This window comes from Trachypithecus francoisi, unplaced genomic scaffold (genome assembly GCF_009764315.1).
Source record: "Trachypithecus francoisi isolate TF-2019V2 unplaced genomic scaffold, Tfra_2.0 Lachesis_group10, whole genome shotgun sequence".
NCBI classification, from domain to species: Eukaryota; Metazoa; Chordata; class Mammalia; order Primates; family Cercopithecidae; genus Trachypithecus; species Trachypithecus francoisi.
The window spans coordinates 111,598,814-111,615,088 of NW_022681455.1; positions in this window are offsets into that span (position 1 = coordinate 111,598,814).

Genomic DNA, 16,275 nt, shown 5'->3' on the forward strand with positions numbered 1-16,275 from the left:
TGAATGTGGCCTATCACAGATTGGTAGACTTTCTTTAAACATGAGATTTATGCATGGACTTTCATTTTTTATTTTTAGCTCATCAGCTATTGTTATTGTTAGTGTATGTTATGTGTGTCCCAAGACAATTCTTCTTCCAATGTGGCCCAGGGAAACAAAAGATTGGATATCCCTGGTCTAAAATATTTACTATCTGGCTCCTTATAGAAAAAACTTGCCAACCTCTACTCTAGATGACTAGTCATTGGTGCCAGCCCATTTTTTTTTTTTAAATATACCACTTTCTGCCCTCTGAAATGAAATTCTGTCTTTGTAATAGATGAAATTTGAATGTATCCTAAGATCTTTCCCAGGCTTTTTCCATTCTTTTCCACTCATCTCTTTGTCTCTCTCTCTCTGCCCAAACCACTTAGATTTGATTACTATGGCTTTATATACAGCTAGTCATATCCCTCATCACAATTTTTATTTTTCATGCTTTTTGTAGCTGTTCATGAAATTACCCTACCATGAGAATCTAAGATATTTTTATCCATTTCCAAAAATAATGAAAATCTTACTGGAATTCTAATTAGAATATCATTAAGTTTATATGTGTTTTCTGGGAAGAAAAGGTATCTTACAGTAGTAAGTCTTTCTGTCTGAGAAAATATCTATTGGTTTAGTTCTTGTTTGGGCATCTTTCAGTAAGATGTTATAGTTTATTCATATAGGTCTGCTTCAGTCAGGGTCTGGAGAGAGAAACCACACCAGTAATTTAAACAGGGAAAATTTATGTAAGATTTTAACTAGTAAAATAGTGGTTAACTACTAAAAGAGTTAAAAAGAAGACTCTAAGGAAGATAGGAATAGTAAATACAAAAAGCAGCTACTATATCTAGGACTGAAAGAGAGCAAGCAAAGATAGAACAGAGAACCCAGGGTTGAAATTTAGACCTCACTGGTGAGGATATAGTGACCCCAGGAATATATAACTCTGGGTCCAAGTTCCTTTTGTAGAGATGGGGTCTCAGGTTTCCCAGGCTGGTCTCAAACTCCTGGGCTCAAGTCATCCTCCCACCTCGGCCTCCCAAACAGTTGGGGATTACAGGTGTGAGCCCCTGTGCCTGACCACCCAAGTTCCTCTTATGTTAAATTTCTAAGTATTTTTAAAGTTTTTTAAGCCTCTTAATCTCTTGTCATTTTTTCCCATTCTCATTTCTGGGTGCTTAACGCTAGTGGAGAGTGAAGCAATTGATTTTTGTGTATTTATCTTTACTATCGTTACTGAGTTGTCTAATTTATTTGGCTAGTGTTTCATTAGAGTCTCTTGGGCTTTCTAGGTATTCAGATATATCAACACAAAAGTGAGAATTTTATCTACTTTTCTCAATATTGATGCCGGTGATTTTATTTTGTTATGTCAGTGCATTTCACTAGTTTCTCAGATAATGTAACTTTAGCAAGTTATCTATTCTACCGAGTTCTTTAAAAAATATTGAATTCCCTCTGTTCTTATTTTTGTCTTGTAAATATGTCTAATTCTGAGAGATGTGTATGGATACTCCAACTCTTACTTTCATTAAAATCTTGTATTTTAAGCTCTTTTTTCCCTTATATGTTTAACTGTCATGTTCTGTGGTGCATACAGGTTTATGGATATTATATCTCCTTTATCAGCTGTGCTTTTTAACATTATATAATGTCATTCTCCATTCTGTTGTATACCTTCAACCTTAAATTTCATTCTGATGTCCACATTGCTACTTTTGCTTTCTCTTTTGCTTGGTTATGCTTCATCTATACTTTGCGTTTTCACTCTCCTTTGCCAGTTTTCATTGCAGAATCAATTAATGAAGAACTCTAGAGTTCCTCCAGGAACTTCACAGTTACTGTGTTTTTAGTCTCCAAAATTTCTGGTTGTTGTTTCCAGTGACTCTCAGTAGCCCTGGAGGCTCCCTTCGGTCAGAAGTAAGCATTGCACATACACTCTGCAATTTCCATCCTAATTTACTCCCTGAATTGGAACAGGAATTAGTGCCCTACAGAGTAGGATAAATGCTTTAGCAGTGGACCCCAAATAAGACTCCACTCTTTGTCCCTTATTACCTTGGACATGCCTGACTTTATTTTTGCTCATATTGACCCAACCTCTTGCTTCATGCCGAGACAGAAATGACCAGCAGGGTCCCCTTCCTTTCTGCTTACATTAATATCTTCCATGCATTGAGTTCTGGCTCTGTGGAGATAACTTTGCCTACTCTATACACATTGTCTTACTTCATTCTCACAAGAATCCTGGGGAATATATTACTGTCTCTGCTATGTGGGTGAAGAGAGTTAGGTAGCCTGCCTATGGAGACATAACCTGTGAGTAGCAGAGGTGGAACTTGGCTTTTATTCCATTTTATCTTGTATGCTGCTTTTTCATTTTCCAGAGTCTGCCAGCTCACAATACAGCGCTGAGATTGGGGCTTGTGGGGTGGTAGGTTGGGGCCTGTGCTGAGATTGGGGCTTGTGGGTCAACAGAAGCAGAAAGCCATGGCATTCCAGAATGACCCAATAATGGCTACTTACCAACTTCAGCAGACTTCACTATAACCTGTACTTGCCCTTAACACCTTTACTCCTCCGTGACTGTATTACCATTAAACATCTGAAAATTCAGTAAAAACATCATAAAAATATTTGGGATTATGCAGATACAAGGGTATAGGAATCTCATCTCCCCCTCCCCAACATGCCATTGACAGATCCTCCTTCATGGGATCATCAGAATCATCCACACACTGAGTTCTTGGGACTGTACGAAACACTAGCATAAAAGAACCTCAAGATGTACTGTCTTCTTCCTTGAGAGTTTTACACTTCAGTTAGAACATGTGCCCCCAAAAGAATCTTAAAAAGGTAGATGGCATGAAGCATGGGAAGGTACTACAGTAAGTATCTCGGAAGGTCAGAGGTGATACTCTCCCAGGGAAAGATTTAAGGGGATAACGCACTTGAGCTTGGCATAAAGGGAGATAAGAAACTGAGCAAGTGAAAAGAAAATTCTGAGATGAGAGCAATGAGAGCCAAAGCATGGGGGGAAGAATATGTCATATGGAGAAGGAACAGAGAGCAGACCAAGTTGGTCAAGGACGAGGGTTATGGTGGAAGAGAATACCGAGGTTAGTTTGGTGCAGATCAACCTCTGGTGAAAGACTTTGGCCCTTATCTTGCAGGAAGCAAGAAGCATGTCTTTTATCTTAAATTTATCTGTACGTATTTTTATATTTTTTTTAACCTTTAGCATTTAACTTTTAGAATTTCTTAGAACAGTGAAACCAGGTACTCAGGAGTTGCTTAGAGATAGTAATTTCACAGTGGCATACCTGGTGGATTGGAGTGGTGTCAGAAATAGCAGTTTAGTAACCATGTAGAAACAAAAACAAATTATTTTACAAAAGAAAAACCTTAAAGGGTCAATCATTTGCGGGGGAGGAATGATTAGCTTTATGTGTTATCAAGTAAATGCAAATTAAAACAACTATGAGATACCCTTCCTTACTCCCGAAATGCAAAAAGATTTTAAAGTAACGATATTCCATGTTGTCAGAGGAAGCACGTTGACTCTTTCATAGGCTGTTAGTGGGAGTAGCAGACCTTTCAGGAAAGAAATGTGGACCATGCTTTCCCAAAATATCTGAGCCCTTTGACCTATTAGCTCCATCTGATTAATTAATTCTAACCAAGGACATAAGAATGTATATAACATTTTTAAATACAAAAATCTCCATTGCAGCATTATTTGTAATAGGAAAAACGAAAACAAAAACAAAAACCGGAGTCACTTAAATGTTAAGGGATAGGGATTGGTGAAATGAATGGCGGTGCCATGATGGTATGTTCATATGGCTGAGTACCATGTAGCTACTAAAAGTGATGTATGTGAATGGCAGCTGAGATGGAAAGATGTGCATGAGACAGTGTGCTCATCTTTACACATTGATTTCCAATACCACCTCTGTCGTGAAGCAGGCATCTAAATGTGCAAGGGTCTGTTTCTGTGCTCTCAGTTCTGTTCCATTGATCTAGTTGTCCGTCTCTGTGCTGATACTGTCTTCATCACTGACTTTATGGTAAGTCTTAATACCTGGTAGATCTGAGTCCTCCTTGATGGTCACTATGTGCAGGACAGATTTGGGTGAAGGGGACAGAGTGAAAGCAGGGAGACCACTGGGGGCACTGTTGTAGCAATCAAAAGTAGCCATGGGTCGAGCATGGTGGCTCATGCCTATAATCCCAGCACTTTGGAAGGCCGAGATGGGTGGATCATTTGAGATTAGGAGTTCAAGACCAGCCTGGCCAACATGGCAAAACCCCATCTCTACTAAAAATACAAAAATTAGCCAGGCATGGTGGTATGCACCTGTAATCCCAGCTACTCAGGAGGCTGAGGCAGGAGAATCACTTGAATGTGAGGGATGAAGGTTCCAGTGAGCCAAGATGGTGCCATTGCACTCCAGACTGGGCAACAGAGTGACTGTCTCTCTCTCTCAAAAGAAAAAAGAAAAGTAGTCATGGTAGTGAAAATGTTTCTGAAAAAATTGGAAAAATTGGAGTTACTGTTTTGCAAAGCCCAGAATATTAAAGGGCAATAATTAGAAGGTCTTATCCCAATATATTGGCAGCTTAGTAAAATGTCTTAGATCATGGAGCAACTCTCCAACCAGTTTTATAATTGTCAAGACAGAGAAGTCAGTTGCTCAGCAGGACATCGAATGTAAGGTGGGTCATCTGTGTCGTCCATTGACACCAAGTATGCACATCTTCCTCCTCACGACTGCCACATTCCATCCGCCTCTCAACCATACCTCCTGGAAAGCATAAATCTTCTCCTACAGTTGTTGCCCTTGTAAACACCATGAATTAAGATTTCAACATTGACTCCAGCCAATGATGCAAAAAGCATGACATGGCTGCTCACACAACAAACATGAAAGAGTCCCAGATGGCTGTGCCTTTTTAGAAGAACTAATAAGTGATTTCAAGGGATTTCCTCCCTTTCATGAAAATGAAATGAATTAAAGTTCAGCAAGTAGTTGGTAGAAGCCTTGCTGACGTGGCTGAAAAATTCTATGGATGAGCTGAGTAAAGGTCAGAGAGTGAAAATGGTCCAGAACCTAAAAAAATTTTTCAAGCATTTTCTACAATGTTAAAGAATTGTAACAAGCCAGTAATGACCTTCTTAAATTTGAACTGTTCTAGGATTTAAAACTGTACTTCAGCAATTATGATCCAGCAACAGTTTAGAAAACTTAATTCTATAAGATATAAAACTGTTGATTCTATAACAAAAACATATATAAAATCTAACATAAAAAGGCAGCTGTCTATATTGTTTAAAAGAAACCAATTGAAGAATAAGCCATAACTTATCTCAAAGTTAACTGTAGTGGGAAGGAGGAGGAATAGGATAGCCATGATGGCAAGGAGATAGACTTCTCTGAATATACCTTGTTTTGTACATTTGACTTCAGACATATGTAGATATTTACAGAGGTATAAGCCAAAAGTAAAATTTAGAAAGCCATCCTTCAAATCAAAATCAACATGAAATAAATGAACCCAACAGTATATCCAGTGGATGGCATGATCACAGAGAAGGACCCATCTAAATTATTTTAAAGCATAGTAATTTGATGTATATCCTTAAGGACAAAAAGACCTATAAGAAAACAGTAAGCTGTTTTCAGTAATGATATCACCAATGGTTGGATTTCTGTTTTTCTGGGACTATTGGGTGTCTAGTATGGGATAAATCAAATAAGTATTTAGATTATTGTCATGGATAATTGAGATTATTTTAGCATGAAGTAAAGGAGATACAGCTGAAGGATCAATAAAGTTAAATAAAAACTTGTAACTCTGAATTTGAATTTGAACGGGAAGTAACAGTATAAACTTACAATGTATTTTATCTTAAATATCTATAAATGCCTATAAAGTTATATAATTTTATGTATTATATAGAGTGTGTGTGTATCTACAATTTTTGCTGTGTTCACTGAAAACTACTTGGAAACCCATTAGTAGTGACCAACCCTAACATCCAGATTATGGTTTCTAAATACTACTTCTCACTAAAAGGACCCAGGGCTTTTTGGAGAAATGGCTAGTTTCAAATCTCAGGAAGGAAGTACACAAGATGAGCCCGGAACATTTTGTCACATCAAAAAGCAAGGATGCGTGAGTCAACTTGAAGTGCCATTAGGCAAAGACGACACAAAATGATTATCCAAAGTAATAACTACCATGAATTTCAATGGATTGAAACACACAGATCAACTATGTTTAAATCATGGGTTTATAATGATTCAAAATGAATAAACGAAAACCAAAACCTCAAGGTAACCAAATAGGGGAAAATTTCTCTTTATAGAAGCATTCTAGCTTTATTAAAAAGGGGGAAGAAGAGAAGAAGGAGGAGGAAGACAAAGAATGATAGAATTAAAAGATGCCCATTTTGTGAACCTTAAATAATTAACGGGTATAAGCAATGATTGTAAATAACTGTTCACATCAAGAAAAGAGATGCAAGCAGGCAATGAAATCCCCTGATAGAGATCCATACCATCACCTATGACACAATCTTGCCAAAGAAGTTAACCCGGTCAAGCCATTGGATCTAACCACCAATTTACCAGAGAGAAAGGAGAGAGCAGAACATGTAAACACCACCGTAAGAATGCAATCTGCAAAATCAGACTGTGTGAAACTCTATAGCTCTCATGACCCAATTTCTTCGACAACAACAGTTTTTTTAAAAATCCAGGACAAAAAGAGATTGAAAGTTCACCACATTGATTAAAGAGACTTAAAAACTATCAACCATCATAATGTATGGACCTTATTGGACCCTAATTCAGGCGTCAAAAGTAAAATGTACAGGACAATCAGGGAAATTTAAATACTGCCTGGATGTTTGATGACATTAAGGGAATCTTTTTAGGTATGATCATGGTGTGATGGTTATGTTTTTAAACTGTATCACTGTGTTTTAGAGATGCATGCTGAAATAGTTACAGATGAAATTTTAAGTCTGAGATTTGCTTCAAAATAATAAAGTAAAGGAGGGTGGGAGGAATAGATGAAACAAGACTGGCCTCGAATGGCCGATGACCAGACTGGCCTTGATCATTGTTGAAGCTAAGTGATGAATACATGGAGGCTTGTTATTTTCTATAACGAAAAAAATCTAAGTCATAATTTGTATAATATCCTATACTATACAATTAAATATGTTTGTATATATGTTTAAAAATTCCAAACAAGTCATTCTTTAAGAAATAACCTACCTGCTCTCTGTTGCTTCACATTTTTCCCGTTGCCGGCTCCCTCATTTTCTCTGCTAACTGCTTTTCTTGCCACTGCGTTGATGGACCCACAGAAGGGCTGGAGGATCTGGCAAATCTGCTGCTTCCCAATTTACCCCGTGCATGCTGCATTCCATCCCTATTCTCATCCCGAGAGTGCACATACTATGTAGCTTTGATTTTTGCAGATCCCGTCAATCTCGTGTGCAATAACATAGCGTTTATTTTAGCAGCATAACTTTCTTCAATAGCTTTGTGAGTCATCTGAGTCCAAAGTTTGCACAATCATTAGTAGTCTGAAGGGTTAACTCAAAATTTCCAGTTACATTTTCTTGTATTGTGTAGGGAAATCGTACATCATAGGAATGTCAGAGATGGGAGTTTGTGAAGCCCTCTTTGTAAATTTCTAAACCAAAGACATATTCAGAGGCATGGCCTGAGGCGCAGAAGGAGAATTTTATCATGTACCGCCTCATTTTGTTCTTTGAACACAGATAATCTTGTGCACCTGTCCTTAGCAGAACCTATACTTTCTGCTTTCGTTTTTCTTCAGCAATCCAGTTCATTTGGTGGTAGCTCGGTTTTCTAGCTAGCAGGAGTTGAACTGGAAGGCGACAGGACCCCAGGGAGTTTCCACATCCTGATCTGCTAAGACTCTTGGGGGTCACCCCTGAAGGAATCTCTCGTGGACAGGACACTATCAAGAGGCTCTTCCGTATTGCCTCCACAAAGACCCATTTCCTGAGGACCATTTGCCACAGCATGCTCATTGACCTAGGGGTCAATGGGGGTAGAATGCAGTTAGTCTCTGCCTATCTGATCCATCTCACCCAAAATTCCTGACCTGAGAGCAATGTTTCATAAAACACAGCACAATTCAGCCAAAGGGCTAGGGAGTGAATAGCTACCCAACTGGTGAGAAAGTAGAAGGTGAAAAGCAGTCTGACAATTTCTCTCTCTTAAAGAAAATGGATCTGGAGACTTTGGAACCACCCCACCCCCATGCCCCACCACCGCCACCCCACAAATTTAAGTCCCCAGGCCCAGGTGTCTCTAATTCTTCACACTGGAAAAGTTAGAAGCCTCAAGACCAGTGGCAACTACAAGTGTGTCTCTGGATGTTCAACTCGTTAAACTCTGTGAAAGCAATTTGACGGCATCTGGGATGTGTTTTGTCATTAGGGGTGGGGATTGGGACTGTTATTTATTTTAGCCAGGAAGAGGTGTGTGTGAAGGTGTCTGCATGCGAGGGTGTATGTTTCGGGTGTAGGTGTCACTGAGTTTGTGTTAATGGATGAGTGTGAGCTTTGAGGGTTTCATTACTATTTTTGTTTTGTGTCAGTCCTCTGAAGAAATTTCCCTAAGCCCCAGGACTTTGATTCATCTGGAAATTCTATGCTTCTCTCCAATGTCACTGGAATCATCCAAGGTCCTGTCCTTCCTCAAAATCATGGGCCATTTTGGCAGTGGTTATTCTGAGCAGCCAGAGAAAATCATCTCTGAAATTTACATTTTCCCTTCCTTCTACCTAGAGGAGCAAGTTGTCATTCTAATTAAACAACAACTTTATTACAGGATGCAAGGAATAAAACCTTTGAATTAACTTTGACTAAATTCTAGTTTGAATAAAGTCTGGCAAATAATTACTTGAGTATAAATTATTTACCCATTAATTCTTTATTTGAATTTGGGGAAATTCAAATACGTTTTCTGGCAAGAGCTTCGTGATAAATGACTTGTGTAATTAGTAGTAAACGTGTTATTCTTATAATTTCTAATGTATAATAAGCAGAGCGCAGACATTTCTGTCTCACATGTTCCTTTTAAACCCTTTATCGCCCTTAAAAAAAATCTTGTTTAATAGATCACAGACATGATCTTTTAAACTGTTTTCAGTAGTTATGCAAAATCTTCACAAAAGTACTGGTAGGCGGACTACAGGGACTTCTGGACTTTAATCAGCCATGAGAGTAGACGGGATTTAGAAGTCATTTCTCAACTCGGGATCACCTGCAGAAAATGAAAAAGTCCCAGGGAAGACTGCTGAGTATAAAATGCCATTGTGTACATAGACTTTTATGGACTCTGAAAAGCCCTTTGACTCCTTGGAAATAGAAGCTATGTTGGAAGTGGAAAGAGTAGAAAAATTCGCGTGACATGTGCATGTGAACGCAGCACTGATGTTTAGGCTTGAAAAAGAGTGGAGAGGTCCAGGAAGGGGGCTCATAGCCACTGAAAATCTTAACTGCTCGCCCAGAGGGGCTGGGCCGAGACCTTGAATGGGAGGGAAAGGGCATCACGATCAGCGAGAGAGACTTTGAACTATTTACCAGTGACATTGACTTCAGGGCCCCAAACCAGGCAGCAATAAACCAGGAAGTGGAGCAAGGTATGAAAAATGGGCTTAGCATGAGGATGAAGAAACCATATTTAAAGGAAGCATGATAAAGGATAACTCCTGTTCCATAGATGATGCCTCTGTGAGCCTCACTAGTGCTTGCTGCAGCAAACCAAGATGGGCTGAGGGGTACATACTGTGTACCAGTTCCTGTTGGTGGAGGGAGCTTCCCGCCCTGCCTATGCCACTTCTTATCATTTAACACTGGGCAACTCATTTAACTTACTTGGGCCTCGGTTTCTTTACCTATAAAATTGGAGGTTGGCAGGAGGCAGAGGTTGCAGTGAGCCAAGTTTGCACCACTGCACTCCAGCCTAGGCGACAGGGTGACTCTGTCTAAAAATAAAAATAAAAAATTGAGGGTTGGAATGACTGACCTCAAGAACCCTTGCATATGCAACATTCTACAATTCAATGATGAGGTCTTTTTGTTTTGAGATGGAGTCTCGCTCTCTCGCCTGGGCTAGAGTGCAGTGGTGCGATCTCTGCTCACTGCAACCTCCACCTCCTGGGTTCAAGTGATTCTCCTGCCTCAGCCTCCTGAGTAGGTAGGACTACAGGCACTCACCACCATGTATTTTTAATAGAGACAGGTTTTCTCCATGTTGGCCAGACTGGTCTCGAACTCCTGACCTCGGGTGATCCACCCACCTTGACCTCCCAAAGTGCTGGGATTACAGCCATGAGCCACCACACCTGACTGATGATTAGGTTTAAGAGAGAAAAACTTGGCTTCCCAAAAGGATTCCGATCAGGAGAGCATCATCTCAAAGAGCTTCTTTGCTCCCTTCATTCCCAAGCATCTTGCACCTCTGGATTGTCAACCACGCATACATCCATCACAGATTATCCAGAAAACAGGAAAGAACCCATTACATCCGAGATGACTGGAAAAAGTGAAAGTGAAGGACAGACCTGTGGCCAGTGAGGCATATATCGGTTGACCTTTTAAGCAGTCAAGTACCAAAAGAAAGGAGCCAGCAGCCTCCATGGCAGTCCAGGATGGCCCTTTGATTGGATCAGGATGGTGAGCTGTGCCTGGCACCATGGGGACAGAAGCCTTCTGCAGTTGACCATCATAACCTGGTAATCACACTGACAGTCCCGGGATATATAGTAGGTTGAAAATTACCACCTGGAAACTCGAGTTGAGCTTGCATCATATTATGGGGTTAGCACATAGGCTTTACTGGCCCCCAGCTAGCCACTCCAGGGAGCACTGAGCTTCCTATTCATGTTTATGTGCCACCCAAATGACACCCCATTAATGGTACATGCATGTGCCAGCTTTACCTTGTCACCACTACCCCGAAGCTCTCAAATGTCTTAAACCTGCCTCCCCATATGCTCGAACCTTCATTAATACTTTTGTTCAGGGAGAACACAGTCTGCTAAAAAATAAAATAAAATAAATCAAATGACTTTGATGAGAGATGCATGTGACTTCTTGGATGTGGCCGTTCTGTCACTCCCGAAGCTGACACCCAGGTGACAGTGCAGCTGAGTTACAGCGGCATGTGCCAGGTGGCATGAAAGCCATCACCTTATGATCAGTTTTCTCCGTGGGTTGAGGTGTTTCCAAAGAAAGGCTGCTGTGGTATACCCATTCTCACTGGCACTGGTCTGTTCTGGTTATGTGGCAGCAAGAAGCCGGAAGACTGGGGGTGGGAGGCACTGACCTCTGTGTGAATACTTTGGCCTTGACATTACAGTTGCAAGTGAGGAATCGTTCCATGTCTAGTGGTATAAAAGGGATCTTTTGTGTGCCTGGAGCCATGTCGCAAACAGTCTGACCAAGTGATACATTGAAACAATTTCATAGGTGAGTTTCAAAAGACTGGCCCTGCAAATATGCCTTGACTATAATCTTGAGAGAGATGAGAGAAAGGACCATCCTAATTCTAAGTAATTAAGCTTAGTGTTCTTATAGTAAAGAATATCTTTGGCTTGTTAGCACAATCAGAATAACCTTGAATTTTTTAATAACAGAAGCACAGCCCTGCCCTCCTGATCCACATCTTCAGGAGCAAGAGCCGCCAGAATCTATATTTTTAGCAGGCTCACAGGTGGTCCTGGTGCATAGTTAGGATTGAGAGCCACTGGCATGCTGTTTTGTGGTGGAGCCGGACTTTTTCATCCAACAGCTTGTTTGTTTCTTCCTATAACCTGTGAGGCAGGAATGGTCTTCATTTTACTGATGAGCAATCAGAGAGACTCAGAAAGTTCCACTGCATTCCCCAAGACCACAGATTGTAGCTAAGGCAGCCTCATTTCTCACCACAGGTACTGGCTTCATGGGCATTCGATTTGTGCATTTGCAGAGATTCTGGTGCTTAGAAACCCAGTGCTCAGTTCAATGCTCTGCTGTCACCATCTTGAAGTCCTTAATGTTTTTTGACAAGGACACCACATTTTACTTTGCAATGGACCATGGAAATTATGTAGCCAGTTCTGCTGCCTAGACCTGTGCACTGTATTGTTTCAACCCTACTAAATCCATGCTGGCGAGTAGAAAGTATTTCTCTCCAAAGCGAACCCCAGCCCTGTAGTTGTTAGCTTAAGTGTGCTAGAGTGGCATTTCAGGAGCCAATAACGACAATAGAGAATAATGCTTTCATTTATTGAGCACTGTGTTCTGAGCTTTTCTCATTCATCTCAGTACTCACAAAAACCTAATATAATTACTGTCACCATACTATAGGTGAGGACACTGAGGCAGAGAAGTCACAGAGGTCACATTGTATCTGTCTGTGACAGTGGATTCTGGAGATGGCTTTCCCAGATTCCAATCTCAGCTCTGCCATTTATCAGCTGTGTGACCTTAGGCAAGTCACTTGACATCTCTGAATTTCAATTTCCTTACCAGTAAAATGGGGCTGGTAATAATTGCCTCCATGAGTTAATTGTTTCGAGAATTAAATGAATTAATGTGGACAAAGTGCCTAGCACATAATAGATACTCAATGAATATTGGGTCCGTTAACAACCTTTGCACTGAAGAATATTACCCATTACAGACCGAAATAGGTATTTAAATGGTACCTTACTTAAGGATCTGAAGTGTTTTCACAGCGCTGGATAATATAGTCAAGGTGCAATTAGCCATACATTATAATATTTTTAAGTGATTCAAGTGACACTTCTTACGTCTAAGTGTAATCTTTCCCACGTTAGCATTTATCATAGTTTAATAACTACTGAATGCTGTTGAATTAAAATACGATTCTGTCTGGGGATATGTTGACCCTTAGCATGATAAAACTCATCCAAGGCTCAGCTAGAGCCTAGAAAAAAAGCTCACCACAGCCACTGAATTCACACACTCTTTGGAAGCACAAGAAAAGACCATAAGTAAAATGGGGAGCCTGTGACCTTTGGAAAACGAGGCAGCTTCACACCTACACAGGCTAGGAGCTTACTCATTTCATGATATTTCTGTAATATTTTACAGAGGCTTTTTGTTTTGCAGCTCTTCCATACTTCATTAATTCATTTAATCTGCCCAACAACCTGGGTGATAAAAGGGGATGTAGTGTTAAGACCTTTGCAGCTGGGCGCCATGGCTTATGCCTGTACTTCCCCAGCACTTTGGGAGGCCAAGGTGGGTGGATCACCTGAGGTCAGGAGTTCAAAACCAGCCTAGCCAACATGGTGAAACCCTGACTCTACTGAAAATAAAAAAAGTTAGCCAGGTGTGGTGGCACATGCCTGTAATCCCAGCTACTTGAGAGGCTGAGGCATGAGAATTGCTTGAAAACCCAGGAGGTGGAGGTTGCAGTAAGCTGAGACCATGCCACTGTGCTCCAACCTGGGCAATAGAGTGAGACTCTGTCTCAAAAAAAAAAAAAAAAAAAAAGACCTTCTTTAATTATTACCTCTATGTATACGCCAGAGTAGACCTACTACGTGCTTGTATCTTGTGTTTGGTGCCGTACATACGTTCACTCACGGAGTTCTCATATGACTTGCATGATAAGTAAGGCCACCCATTTTACAGATGAGAGGAATGAGGCTCAGAGGATACTGTTGATTTGCCTGGTGGCAGAGGTATTCAAGCCCAAGGTAGGCTGGCCAGCATCTGTAATCCTTAATCCCTTTCATTCTTTCCACACCCACAGCCACACGATTTTCTTGTTCTTTGGTGGAAAGGGAGAAACCAAGCATGTGGGAGGTGGCCAGTAAACATTTGGTGACTGAAGGACTATGAGCTGGATCAGAATAGCACCAGAATGTTTTCATGTCTCTGTGAGCCGGCTTGAACACAAGACCCAGTCAAATGTACCATCATTTTTAATTATTCAAAAGCCGTGGAACATTTGTTTTTCTAAGTGGTTATTTTTCTTTTCTTTGCTGCATATTGTTCTTCCTGCTCCATGCTGTGAAGTGTGCCACCTTGATATAAGGGCATGTGGTCTTCTGGGCGGTGAGCCATCTTGGTTCATCAGCCTTATGGGATCTCTTTCTGCCTTGAGTACCTCAGATTGGTCCCAAAGCCATGGAGCTCGATTTTCCCATGACCATGCACTGGGCGGTGATTTAATGTTTCGTAAAGCCCTATGCAGTCCCTGAAATGATTTTCGTAAGAGATTCCTTCACTCCTCAGAAGTGTTCCCTAGTGAGGGAGAACCGGGAAGAACCGGGAGACCAGATGAAAATTACTCACTGTGCGAGAGAAAGTGTATGTGCCCATGTGTGAGTGTGTATGAGTGTCAGCATTGAATCCAGCAGAGGGAACACCTGGGCCCACACACAAATCATTTGTAATGTGGGTCCTCAGAATGTTGGGAGTTAGATGTTAGGCAAAAATACTTTTCAGTTATTTCAAAGAACTTTAGAATCCCAACCAAAAATGAACATTCTTTGTGGTACAATGATTCGAACTTTCCTCTATAGTCTTGATGTGATCATAGACCCTTTTAGGAAGTAATGAAATCTTGGAGCTCTCACCTCATCTCAGGAAAAATTGACCCATGCATTGTGTGCAGACACACACACATGTGCACACACACACTTTGGCCGGCAATATCACGTAATTAGTGGAATTTGTGGGCTACTCTGGAACCATTGCTCCGTGGACTTGCTTATCTGTCTCTCTCTCTCTCTTTTTTTTTTTTTTTTTGATTTTGGTTTTGTGTTTTTGTAGAGACAGGGTCTCACTGCATTGCCAAGGCTGGTCTCAAACTCGTGGGCTCAACCAATCCTCCTGCCTCGGCCTCCCAAAGTACTGGGACTATCAGTGTGAACCACCATGCCCAGCCCCTGTCTTTCTCTTCTCATCTATTTCTTTGTTTTTTTCCACTTAGGAATCAAAATAGAGCAGAATTTTATTTTCTATAGTTTTCCCCCACTGTATTACATCATGAGCCTTTTAAAAATGGTGCTACAAAATCTTCATAATGATCTCTATTAATAGCTACATAGTATCCCATCCAGTATCCTTCTCAGAATTTTCCTCAGTACTCCCCTATTGCTGGACACTGAGGTAGTTCCACTCTTTTGCTATTTTAAATAACATTTCAGCAAATGATTTGCCAACATAATTCCCATTGCCAAACCTTTTCCATTCTCTTGGAGTATCATAGTGATCATCACTTGCCTTTATTTAATTTAAATGTTCTTGCATCTAACCTTCCTGCCTGCGCAGAAAACATCTTCTTTATCACTTCCGCTGGATGTTTGATCCCATCCTGCCACCATCAATTATTCCGTTTTGTTTTCTCTTGTACCTTTGATTTTTCCCTTTCTTGGGTTCCTTCCTTTTGACCAAGCAGACCCAAGTCCCCTCTTCTAGATAAATCTCTGTTGCCTCTATGAATTTGTACGTGCTGGTTCCCTTGCCTGGAACACTCTTTCCTCTTGCCTGCACCTGGGAATCTCTATCAAGCCTGAGCCTAAGAAAGATGTTTTTTAAGAAGGTGGCTCCAGGATCGGGAGGGGAAGAATGTGACTTTCTACAGGCTGTGTTTATTTTGGTGAGCTGGGGGCCAGAGAGCTGATACAGATCTGTGCCCACGTTTAAGGATCTCAGCTTCTGTGGAGATGGAGGTCTTGGTCATCTTTGTAAGTTCCTGAAGCAGAACTAGAAAGATCACAGTGTTTAGAATTGGGCTGACATCAAACCAAGTCTCAGCTGCATCATTTGCTAACTCTGCGTCCCTCTATATGTCACTGAACAGCAGTTTCTTCATCTGTAAAGGGATTAATGAGATATTATTTGGCTCGGTGGTGAGCCCCATAGCTAGCAAGTCATAAACAATTTCTCTCCTCCATTATAAACTTTCATGCCCCAGCAATGTCTAGACTCATGTAAAGGCTCATAGTAGACGCTCAATAAATATTTGCTGAATGAATAAACATGGACTGATAGCCCAGAGGTGTGGGCACCAGCTCTCGTCTGCATCCGCTCCTGTTGCCTGCTGCAGCCCCAGGCAATCTGTATGTGAAGCAGAAAAGCCTGTGATTGCAAATGCACGGGCGGCCAGGCAGCAGCTGTCTCCAGATAAGGGGGTGGCACCTTGCCAAGTACCGGAGGTCTCTCCA